Source organism: Tursiops truncatus, chromosome 18 (genome assembly GCF_011762595.2).
Source record: "Tursiops truncatus isolate mTurTru1 chromosome 18, mTurTru1.mat.Y, whole genome shotgun sequence".
Taxonomy (NCBI): Eukaryota; Metazoa; Chordata; class Mammalia; order Artiodactyla; family Delphinidae; genus Tursiops; species Tursiops truncatus.
Window position 1 is genome coordinate 6,513,806 of NC_047051.1, and position 12,426 is coordinate 6,526,231.

Below are 12,426 nucleotides of genomic sequence, written 5' to 3' on the forward strand. Positions count from 1 at the left end.
GGATGGCTTAGAAAATGCTAGGGTTCATGTTGAAACTCCTTCTCTTTGATACGATGGTGTAGTTCTGGCTGAACCGCAGGACAGCTTGCCAATGACGGGAAGATCCCCAGAGCCTGGGATGTGGTAACCAGCGCCCCTCCCTCTGTGCTGTCCCGAAGCTTCTGAGTGCAGCAGGAACCACACGGGGATCACGCTGGGATTTTGTGTTTAAGCCTTACTTGATTTCTGCATTAGTGCTAAGAATAGAACAAGAATTCACCTGCCAAATGAAAAAGCCATGGGGGGAGGGGAAGGCAGCACCACGGCCTGGGCCCGTCAGCCCAGCATTCGGCCCCAGAGGACACTTTAGCAGCGAGTTCCTGAACCACTGGAGAGGCTGCATTTGTGAGAGGGAAAGACGGGGATATCAGGGTCGCCTGTTAACCGTAAAGTCATAAATTCTCGTGTCTTGACCTGCAGGGTATTCCCTTGAAGGGAAAGGGGTATTGAGCTTACAAACCAGACTTCCCAGTGATCCTGTAGAGAGATGATGAGTCCTGTCTTCTTACCCCCCAGCCTTATTTGGACCTCTTATCAGCTGAGTCTGGGGGGCGGGGCCACTGGAGGGGAGGGGCCAGATGTGCGGTTCTGAGGGGGAGATGGAATTTCTAAAGATTGTAAATTTGACATAGAAGAAAAAAAAGAAGCTGCGAAAAGTCAGAATCCTTTAGGGGCACTTCTACAGATCCCAGAACAGGGCTGGCCTGTCCCCCACATTCAAAAATCGCTGCTTAAAATTCTTCACAACCATTAAAATGCTGCCCTAAATTCTACCGATACCTGCTCGTAAGTACCCGTCAGCTTTCTGCACCCTTGATGTGAAGAAATTCAATCAAAGGTCTTCAGCCTCCAGCCAGAATCAGCTTTGCTGGTGGTTCCCAGCCCTGGTGCGTGTTCGAATCACCTGGAATGCTTTTTAGAACATCGATTCCCGGGACCTTCCCGAGGGCAACAGAATCAAAATCTTTGAGGGTGAGGCTGAGGCTGAGGCATTGCTTCATTCCCCAGGTGTTTCTTAGGTGCAGTTTGAGAATCACTGAATTGCGTTGAAGGAACAGGGGTTTTGATTTGGAGCAGGAACGAGGCCGGGGAGTGGGAGGTTCCCGCAGGCCAGGGCTCCGGGCAGCAGGAGGGCCCCAGGCAGGGGAGCCAGGCGGGTGAGGGACGGTGCCGAAAGAAGACAGATTCCACCTGCTTTGATCTCACCCTTAGGGTTGGCCTGGCTCCCGGGAAAGGGGAGGGAGGTCCCCCTCCCTTCTCATCCTCCTTCCCTCGCCTTTGCCGGTCAGGCTGGGTGTCCATCCTCTGAGTCCGCTCCCATCTGGATTAGATGAGCTTCCGGGAACTGAACACAAAAAGGAACCCCCTGGTGTGTTCGCTGACACACTTCACATTTACAATACATTTCCATCTGTGACTTCTCTGGGGGAGCTACCACAGAATCTTCTAGAAGGCGTGTAGTTAGAATCCCTCTCAGAGATTTTGAGATGTGTCATCCCACACTGATGGAATCTCTGACCATAGTAGTTTTTAAGTAGGAAATTTCTGGCAGTTGACTTACAAGTAAACTTTGAGGACATCTCCAAATAAGTGGTGTTTTCTTTTTTTTTTAATTAATTTATTTTTATTTATTTTTGGCTGCGTCGGGTCTCTGTTGCTGCGCGTGGACTTTCTCTAGTTGCGGCAAGCAAGGGCTACTCTTCATTGTGGTGCGCAGCCTTCTCATTGTGGTGGCTTCTCTTGTTGCGGAGCACGGGCTCTAGGCATGTGGGCCTCAGTAGTTGTGGCTCATGGGCTCAGTAGTTGTGGCTCACGGGCTCTAAAGCGCAGGCTCAGTAGTTGTAGCGCACAGGCTGAGTTGCTCTGCGGCGTGTGTGATCTTCCCAGACCAGGGCTCAAACTCGTGTCCCTTGCATTGGTAGGCGGATTCTTAACCACGGCGCCACCAGGGAAGCCCAAGTGGTGTTTTCTGATCCCACTTCGCGCATCAGGTGTGTAGGAGATTTTTCCACATGGAGAACACTTGCTGGGTGTTCAACAGTTCAGTTCAGTTTTGACACTAACTCTCCGAGTGAGTGCAGACCCCACAGGTGAAGGGCCAGTCCCACTAGACTGCAGGTGCCAGTCCTAAGTCCCAGGAGCCTCTTATACTTCTGACCAACTGGCTATAAATTCAGGGGTTCCCATTCCCATCCTAGAATGACTTGTACAACTCAGGAAAACACTTTACTTACGTTTACCAGTTCATCATAAAGGATACAACTCAGGAACAGCCCAATGGAAGAGACGCACAGGACAAGGTGTTTGGGGGGAGGGGGAGGTACGGAGCTTCCACACCCTCCCAGGACAGGTCCCTCCCCCAGGAGCTAGCTGTGTTCCCTGACCTGGGAGCTCTCTGAATCAAGAGATTTTATAACCTCTTCTCCAGCGTCTCCTTTCCCTAGAGGTTGGTGAGTGGGGCTGAAAATTCCATCCCTCTAATCACCTGGTCTGTCCTGTGACCAGCCCCATCCTGAGGCTCTCTAGGGGCCCCCCAGTAGGTTACCTCGTTAGCATAAACTCAGAGAAGGAGCTCATCATAAATACAAAGGCACTCCTGTCACTCAGGAAATCCAAAGGGTTTTAGGAGCTCCAGGGACAAAAAGCAATGTATTGTTCTACCACACCTAGCCAAGGTACCTCGCCAAGGCTCTGCCCAGTTCCTTCATTTAACAAGCTTCTGAGCACCTTTATGCAGCAGGCAGCTTCATAGCATTTCAGAGGTGATCCAGGTCTTAATGACTATAGTCTATTCACCACATTTGTGAGATCGGTAAACTGAGACATGGTCAAAGATCTTGGCTAAAGTTGGGACGTCTGTAAGAAGTACCAAGAAGAAAACCTTAGTTCTCCTTAATCTCAGTCCATTCGTTCATTCAACAGATATTTATTAGGTGCCTAGTATGTGCCAGGCACAGGCTAGGCAGGGTCACCATGGATGGTGAAGCAGTCATACCTTGCAGGGGGCGCCCCTCTGAGTGGGGGCTGAAAGGCACCCACATTGCAGGCGCTCACCAAGCCCTGGACCCCAGCCTGCGGTTGCTGCCACCCACAGGAAGGGGTCTTTTTTTCTGATTTGCACAAAGGCACCATGTGGACTAGCTATGACCTGGTGCCGTATACGGACAAGTCAGTGGTGGATAAGACACAGCTCATGTCCTCGAGGAGCTTCCGACCCAAGACTCCGTGCGGGAGGGGCCATCTGAGATGGGCCTGTACAGTGACTGAGGCTCGGGTAGATGCACGTGGGAAGGGAGGGAGCACAATTATTGAGCACCAGCTGTGCCTGCTGCCCCCAGTGAATGTGCCCTGGACCTATAGGCGCCATGACCATTTGGGGGCATTACCCATCCTGCGTACCTTTGGAAAGGAAAACCCATTCCTCCTTCCACGGATTAAAAACACTTATCGCACTTGTCACTTAAGAGTTATAAAACACTCTGTCGTAAACTAGAATCAGCTACTCTTCGCCTTTGAGTGTTTGGGGTTTTACCAGTTTGTGCTATTACGCTACAGTGAGTGTACTGTTTGCAAATTACTTTTCTCCTCTTGTGTTATTTTGTTGGAATATAATCTCAAAAGTGTGGACCAATAATTTGGGTAGGATTTCACATTTGATTTAAACTCATCTATATGTGCAGTGTCCTGGATATTTATTCTGTAAATCACTGCACAAGATTATGGTGGATTTAATCTCAGTGTAGCTAGGGTTGCCTTATAAGAAGGGAATTAAATCAATTTCTCCCTCCCCCTCCCCTCCCCCTCCCCTCCCCCCTCCCCTCCCCTCCCCTCCCCTCCCCCTCCCCTCCCCTCCCCTCCCCCTCCCCTCCCCCTCCCCTCCCCCTCCCCTCCCCCTCCCCTCCCCTCCCCTCCCCTCCCCTCCCCCTCCCCTCCCCTCCCCTCCCCCTCCCCTCCCCCTCCCCTCCCCCTCCCCTCCCCTCCCCTCCCCCTCCCCTCCCCTCCCCTCCCCTCCCCTCCCCTCCCCTCCCCTCCCCTCCCCCTCCCCTCCCCTCCCCTCCCCTCCCCCTCCCCTCCCCTCCCCTCCCCTCCCCTCCCCCTCCCCTCCCCTCCCCTCCCCCCTCCCCTCCCCTCCCCCCTCCCCTCCCCTCCCCTCCCCTCCCCTCCCCTCCCCCTCCCCTCCCCTCCCCTCCCCTCCCCTCCCCCTCCCCTCCCCCTCCCCTCCCCTCCCCTCCCCCTCCCCTCCCCTCCCCCCTCCCCCTCCCCTTCCCTCCCCCTCCCTCTCTCTCTCTCTCACACACACCTGAGAAGGGACACGTAATTGCCAGTCATATGCCAAGATGTAGTTTGGGATGGAGCTTTTTGTGGTCCAAGGGTAGAGTCCCTGTGGAGTGGCTGAAATTTCCGTCATCTGTGGTATTTGTATCTCCTATGAAGACAGGGATCTGTAGTCATCCTCCTGAAAGCTTCTCATCTCAGGTCACCCTCCAGGGTTGATGTCTCTTGCCTTGTCTTTGGAGTTGGCCTGAATTAGGTCTATCCTTGGAAAAGCCTTCCTCTAGCTGTATTGGTTGTGGGATGAAAGGGCATTTCGGATCTCCAGGAAACCAGAATCCAGCATCACATCCAGGGAAGGAGGAGTAAAGATGCTAGAAACATATTTAATATATGATTTTCTAATCACATCTTAAAATTTCCCCAAAAGTACAGTTATTAAAATATGAGCCCTGATTTTTGGGTAAAGTGGCGTTCTCCAGATTTGGAAGTCAAATACTGGATCCTTGAAGGTTCATCCTTTACATTTGTAGTTGCTGAGATAGATTTGTGAGATGTTCTTCCCGGAAGCAGATTACTTCCTTTTGAGACGTTACGCTTCAGGTTGTTGACCACCATCAGGTAGATATTTATGGTCTTCTCTCCAGCAAAGCTGCCTTATTAGAAAACCTGAGCTATAAGAAATGCGAATTAAAAAAATATGAATTAGATGAACTCCACAGAAAAACACGCAATAAATAGCTAGGTTCAAATGGGGCCTCTGGCTCACACTCCTTACTTAGCCCCAGTGCTCTCACAGGCAGACCAGAGCCCTGCTGAGATGTACGTGCAGACACAAGTTGGACCAACGCTAACAACACTGCACATCTCCCACCAGATTCCTTCCTCGAGGCCGCTCAGAACTGTGACTGTCTGAATGTGCTGTGAAATTGCCTCTCATCTTTGAAGCTCTCAGTCACCCAGCCGCCCTCCTCCTAGCCTTCTTTACCTGCCACTGCCCCAGTCCCACTGCTGATGGACAAAGCTTCTCTCTGCACCCACGTGTGGCTCTGTCACCCCTTCCTCTCTTGAGCTTGTTAGCTCTGCTCTGGCTCTTCCCGAGCCAAGGCCATGGGCTTTTAGCTTTCTGCCAGCCTCAGACTTAAGATGGACTTTGCTTTTTCGTCTCTACTGAAAACTTTAAAAACACTTAACATGAAATACAGTTTTAAAACAGCAGTAATTAACAAAGCAATCCTTCTGTTAAAGTTTCTCAGGTATTGTACAGGAAGCTAAATGGTTAAATCCCCATTTAGATTAAAGTTAGCTTATTGAAACAAAACATCATATCTGAATGTTTTCTATAATATGAAATAAAGTCATACTAAAGACCTCTGAGAGCCTGATATAAAGGTATGATAGAAATCTCAGTTTATGACAGTAAACACTGACTTGTTATTACGTTCTTAAGTTACTAAATAGAATGAACTTTTCAACTTATTCTCATTTATAACTAGCAACCTAAATATGTTTACACACACCACTGTAAGTGTATCTGTGAGATGATTTCACCTTCCAGGGTTTATGCCTAAAATGTGTCTTCCAATTTATGATCATAATCCCTTGTATTTACAAAGCACTTAGCACTTACCAAGCTCTGTCATATGGTATGTTTTATTTCTTCATTCAGACAGCTCTGTGAAGTAGGTGCTGGTGTCTTTTATAGGAAATTGAGGCTCAGAAAGGTTAAGTGACTTCCATAAGAGCACACAGCTGGGATGGGACAGAGTCAGGTCTTAACCCAAGTCTAGAATTCTTCTACACATCGTATGTAACTTTACCCATCGTGAGTAACTTTACACATGGTGCGTGACTTTACACACGGTGCGTGACTTTACACATCATGTGTAACTTTACCACGGCATCCCCAGCTCCCCCACCACCTTTTTTTGGTAACTTTTAATTTAATAGATTGAAAAATCAGGTAAACAAAATAGTTTTGTATCCCAGTTCTCTATGACTCCCACCCAAAACCATGATAGATGCTAGTATCTGTCCAAACGTAGATTAAATTATGTAACAGTTAATTCATCCCTAAGCTATAGCCATTAGGATCGGATTCAGGAACAAATAACAAATTCCCTAAGCAATGGTAGCTTAATCAAGCTAGATGTTTATTCCTCCCTTATATAAAAGTCAGGAGGTAAGCACCCAGAAGCAGGTGTGGTTCTGTTCCACAGAGTCCACAGGGGGTCCAGGCTTCCAACAGCTCAGCGTTCACCCATCCCCAAGACAGTGGTGCTTCTCCTTGTGGTCCCGGGTGGCAGTGGTCAGCACTGGGTGCCACGTGGTCATCATATCTCTAGTCCAGTAGTAGGATGGAGGAGGGAACGAACGAAGAAGCAGAAACAGTGAGTCAGCTCCTCTTGGGGAAAAGTTTCCCGGAACTTATATCTCCTTGGCCAGACCTAAGTCACAGGGCAAACCTAGTCACAAGGGGACTGGGAAATGTGCTCTTTTTTCTTGGTGACCTTGCCCAGATATTTTGTTACTGTGGAGGAAGGGGAGAGCTGTGCTGTGGAGCCTCACTTGCCTCCGTCAGTAAGATGGAGGGAATAGTCCTGTCGCACGAGCTGAATGAGAGCAAAGGATCTAGCAGGATGTTTGGCAGAAAGTTGAGGGCACAGTATATGCTAATTCCCTTAAGTTTCAGATTAGATTCCGTTGTATTCCTTCCCCTCACAGCTTTAAAAAAGATGAGTTAAAATGCAAAACCCAAGAGGACACCTCAGAAAAAATAACTAATCTTGGGATCACAAAAATAATGTACATTTTCTGATTTATAAAAATATCTCTTCGAAGCACACCAATTAAAAGACAGTTTGCCAGATTGGATAAAAAAGCAAGATGCAGCTATGGGCTGCCGAAGAGAAATCCACTTCATATATAAAGATATAGATATTTAAAAGTAAAAGGATAGAAAAAAGATATACTATGCTACCACCAATCCAAAGAAAATTGAAGTGTCTGTGTTAATATCACAGAGTAAACTTCAGACCAGGAGTGTTACTAAGGATGAAGATGGCCATTACATAATGATCAAGGAGTCAGTTCACCAAAAAGACATAACGGTACTAAATATCTGTGCGCCTAAAAATAGAGCTTCAAGTCACATGAAGCGAAAACTTGTGGAACTGAAAGGAGAAATAGACAATTCCACTATTACAGTTGGAGACTTCAGCCCTCCTCTTTCAGTACTGAGAGAACGAACAGGCAGAAAATCAGTTGGATTTAAAAGACCCAAACAACAGTATCAACCAATAGGACCTAACTGACATTCATAGAAGATTGCATCCAACAAGCAGAATGTACATCCTTTCCAAATACACGTGGAACATTGACCTACATGGACCGTATGCTGAGCCATAAAACGAACCTCAACAAATATAAAAGAATTGAACCATACAGACTGCTTTGGACTCTAACAGAATCTGACTATACAGCAGTAGCACAGAAATACCTGGAAAACTCCAAACACTTGGAAATTAAACAGCACACAACTAACACATGGGTCAAAGAGAAAACCAGAAAGTAAATTAGAAATTTATGTTGAATTGAATGAAAAAATAAACACAACATCTCTGGAATACGAAATTCTCTCTGATCAGCAGAGTTGAATCTTCTCAATCTTCTCAACAGCTTTGGCAGGGGGGACCCAAATACATATTTACTATTTAACTATCACTGTCCTAGGTTCTATGGTGGGGTGCAAATAGTGTTATTTAGAAGATTTGATCTAGAAGGTTTGGTCTGCTGTCAAATATTTGAGTGTGACAGTAGAGATTCAAATATACTGCTTTCTTTGCAAGATGGACCACTCAGCGTGACGAGGTCTGGGAGTTACCTGTCCCTCCTATAGGAAAATGATGTTCTGAGCTGGGAAAAATTCAAGCCAGTGATGTCAACTGCCATGATTAGATTTTATCCCAGTAAATGTAATTTTTAAAAGTCATTTTAGTTTCTATCTCAAACAGGTGCTTACCCATGCACAGTAATATCAAAACCACAAACTCCCTTAGATGTACCAGAGACTGGGTTTGGTTGCCATGGAAAGTACATCATCAGCTACAGTTCCACAGAGCTGCTACTTTCTTTGAGACAATGATTTATTCTAACTGGCAGCAACACATTTTTTGATATTTATAAAATTCTTTGAAGTCTATAGGTATAGCACCTTTTAGTTATTTTATATGGAGATGTCTGTTTTGTGATGCTCTGAAATATTTACTCCTTTATGAATAATGTTAATATTTTTAAATCTGGGGGTTTAATCCTTAACCTGAATTGACCGAAAAAAATAAGGATACCAAGGGCTGCCCGTAAACTACCCTGCGGACAAGCAGTGTCTTGAAACTTGGAGTCAGCAGCTTCCATACAATTGTGACTTCATAATAAATCCAATATCTACAGTGGTGTATGGTTTACAAAGCTCTTTCACATATTATTTCATTTAATCCTGACAACAACCCTAGGAGACAGACAGGTAAGGTAGATAATACCACCACCGTTGTAAAGGTGACTAAATTGTGGCTATAGAGAATGAAAGCAAACCCCAAATCACGTAGCTACTAAGGATAATGGAGCTGGGTCCTTATCTTGTTCCAGCGTGACCATAGCATGCTGCCTTTGTGTTGTAAGATTTCAGTTGGTGTCTTGGGGAAGATAAGAAAAAGCAGAAAAAGACGTGACCTGCTATATAGATTCAACCTGAAAATTGCTGAAGAGCATCTTGCAAAACACAGTGCTTTAAATGACAATCACATACAAATTATGCAAATGTAATCACCGCCCACTTGTGAGTTTCCCGTGCACTTGGATCCCTCTTATTTTTCTTTGTATCTTGAGCCCCATCCCAGGGCTTAGCGCATTAAATGGGAACCATTCATTGCTTCATTGTATAAACTTGACTGAACCCAGGAGATGCACCTGTTAGTGTACCAGGAGTGGAAGATGGATGCGACATGGTCGCTGACTTCGGGGGACACCTGGGCACTGGGGAGGCAGATGCAGAAGCAGGTACTTAAAACCCAAGGTACTGAGTAAGGTGCTGGAGATCTGGGAGTTCAGAGGATGGTTTGTAACCCAGTCAGGGGTCCAGGAAGGGCTTTTAGGGGTAAAACAGCTGAGCTTAAAGGCAATGGAGGAGTCATTGAAGAAGTGGTTCTTCTACGCTTGAGCAATTATATCAACAGCGTTAATGATGTCATTGACTCAATTTCTCCTTTGGGAGATGGGAAAAATAGTAAAGACTGGTTTTTCATGGGGTGACCCCTAAACCAGAGGAATAGGGCAAATGAATTTATCTGTGAAACTCTTTAAACTACTTGCATACAAAGCAGGGCAGTGTTTGGGATGTTAGACTCCAATGAATCGCTCTTCATAGATTTTTTAGACCTTTGGTTTTTCTTGTCTAATGCCATTATGAAATTACTCTCACTCATTCAGGTAACCACAGATACCAGGTCCAGCTTCAAGAGTACTGGCAATCTGTTTCCTTAATTTGGCAGTTAATTTGAATCAAGTAATATATAAATTGCAGTATATGCTTATGTTATGTTCAGATCAGTCTTTTTGATTAAAATTGCAGTTTTTCAGCCAAATGTCAGGTCTTCAGGAGGTTAATTCTGGTGAAGATGAGAACTAGACCAACTCTGCATTGCAAGGAACCGTGTAAAGGCTTACTAGGTTTTGGTGATGATGAATCTGATTCTGATCTCAGGGCCCCTTAACACAGCTATTTTCTTAAAAAAAAAGGAAAAGCTAGTGCTGAAGAATTTGGTCAGAATTTAGCTAATCAGAGTGATGGTTCCAGATGGACAGACCAGACTGGCACCTAAGTGTGGGCATCGTTAGTGCACCAGGAATGGCTCTGACTTTCAAGGAAACGCCTTTTAAGTAAGTTTACTAGAGCCTGATATAGAAAACGAAAATCCCAATTTATTAATTTACAATAAGTAATGATATGTCTCCTTATAGGCACATCTACCTAGAAAGCTAAAATTGTAATCAGAGGACACTTTAGTGGACCAGAATCAATCATGTGCTATTATAATAATGGCATCTCACTGAGATAGCCTTGGGCAGCCATCTGCATACCTCTTTTGTTCCTGGGACCTCAGTTCTTAGCCAGGGATCCCTATGGGAGGAGATGGAAGCCTATTAGGATCACCTGGGAGCTTCTACCAAGTACCCATGCCTGCCCTGCTTCCAGCTATTATAGAGTAACTAGTACTGGACTTAACATCCCACTGTACACAGCTATAAGACACAAAATATATAAGACAGCTGTTTCCAAGCAATAGACACCCCAGGCCCGTGATCCTTGAAGAAAAGGGATCACACTGAGTCCCCCGTTGGCCCCAGCTTTCTGCCTGGAGTCACTTACCAGACCACAGCACAGAGAGGTGCTCCAGCAGTGACCGCCATGTTGCTGAGCTGAAGAAGCAGTTACCAGAGATCCAGGTGATTAAAGCAGCTAAAAATCGTGAGGCCATTGGGACTTCCCTGGCGGTCCAGTGGTTAAGATTCCGTGCTTCCAGTGCAGGGGGCGCCGGTTCAATCCCTGGTCGGGGAACTAAGATACCACATGCCATGTGGCCAAAAAATTTTTTAAAAAAAGAAATCATGGGGCCGAGCAGTGGAGAGCAGTAACCTATGCAGAGGAGGCCCCAGGAGTTTGCACGGGGGGTTCCCGGGTGGTCTTAGATGAAGCATGGGCATCACATGTCCGGGGAGACCTGGCAGAGGGCAGCTGCTGCAGGACGGACATGGGTGAGGGCAACAGAGGCTGCATCGTGCTGGGAGACGTTGGATTCCAGCCCAGCCAGGGTGGAGAGACCTCACTGAGCACCTCGAGACAAGACCTGAGAAAGGCCAGGCTTTAGGAGTAAGGACCATGACCGAGAGTAAGGGTCTCTCTAGGAAACTCAAGTGGACCCACCCTAACAAAGACTAAAACCAAGTGTGGTGGAGTCAAAGGCATCCAGTAATTTACCTGCCTGCAAAGTAATACACAGACAAAGTAGTACACGCTTCCTGCAGTATACCATCCATGATGTTGAACACTTATTTTTAAAACTTAGACCTACAAAAAGCAGGGCCCATAATCAAGGGGAAAAGTAGTCAGTAGCCATGCGTGTTGAAATAACCCAGATGTCGGAACTAGCAGATGTGAAATTTTTAAAAACTGTCCTAAACATGTTCCAGCACTTCCAGAAAAAGAGGAATGTAGTGAGTAACCAGGTGGGGAAGCACAACAGAGGAACAGAAACTACAAGAGAACCAAACGGAAATGTTAGCGCCCAAGAGTCGAATCTCTGAAATGAAAGACTCACTGGCTGGGCTTTACAGCAGGTTGGAGACCGCAGGAAAAGGGGTCGGTGAATTGGAGACAATCAACTGATACTATCCAATCTAAAGAACAGAGAGAAAAAAAAGATTAAAAGAAAATGAACAGAGTGTCAGGGACCTGTGGCAGTGTAAGAGATGCGTAATTGGCTTGTCAGAAGGAGAAGAGCGAGTGATTGGGGGAAATCTTTTTGGAAAAAATGATGTGCAAAGACATCCCAAATTTGGTTTTTTAAAAGAGCAACCTGCAGACCCAAGAAGCAGTGAACCCCAAACAGGATAAATGCAAATACACACATCACATCAAAGACAGCCTAGCTGAAGACACACATCACCTACAGAGGACAGGGCTGTGAGTGACAGTTAACCTCGCCAGAAACAGACCGAGGCAGTGGAATGACATGTTTGAACTGCTTGAAGAATAATAAAAAAAACAAAAGCAGAAGTCAGTATCCAGAGAAAACATCTTTTAAAAATGATAGAAACTTGGAATTATAGGAAAGAAATAAGATTGTCAAAATGGTAAATGTGTGGATAAATATAAAAGATTACTCATTTTGTTTTAAGGTGATTATTCTTTTTTTTTTTTTTTTTGCGGTACGCGGGCCTCTCACTGTTGTGGCCTCTCCCCTTGCGGAGCACAGGCTCTGGATGCGCAGGCCCAGCGGCCATGGCTCACGGGCCCAGCCGCTCCGCGGCATGTGGGATCTTCCCGGACCGGGGCCCGAA

General features: G+C 46.2%; 1 protein-coding gene across 1 annotated transcript in view; it reads left to right on the forward strand.

Moving 5' to 3' along the window:
• LOC101319183 (microtubule associated scaffold protein 2) overlaps positions 1-12,426 on the forward strand; it is a 62,079-nt gene that overhangs the window by 11,257 nt on the left and 38,396 nt on the right. The gene's annotated exons all lie outside the window — the stretch shown is intronic.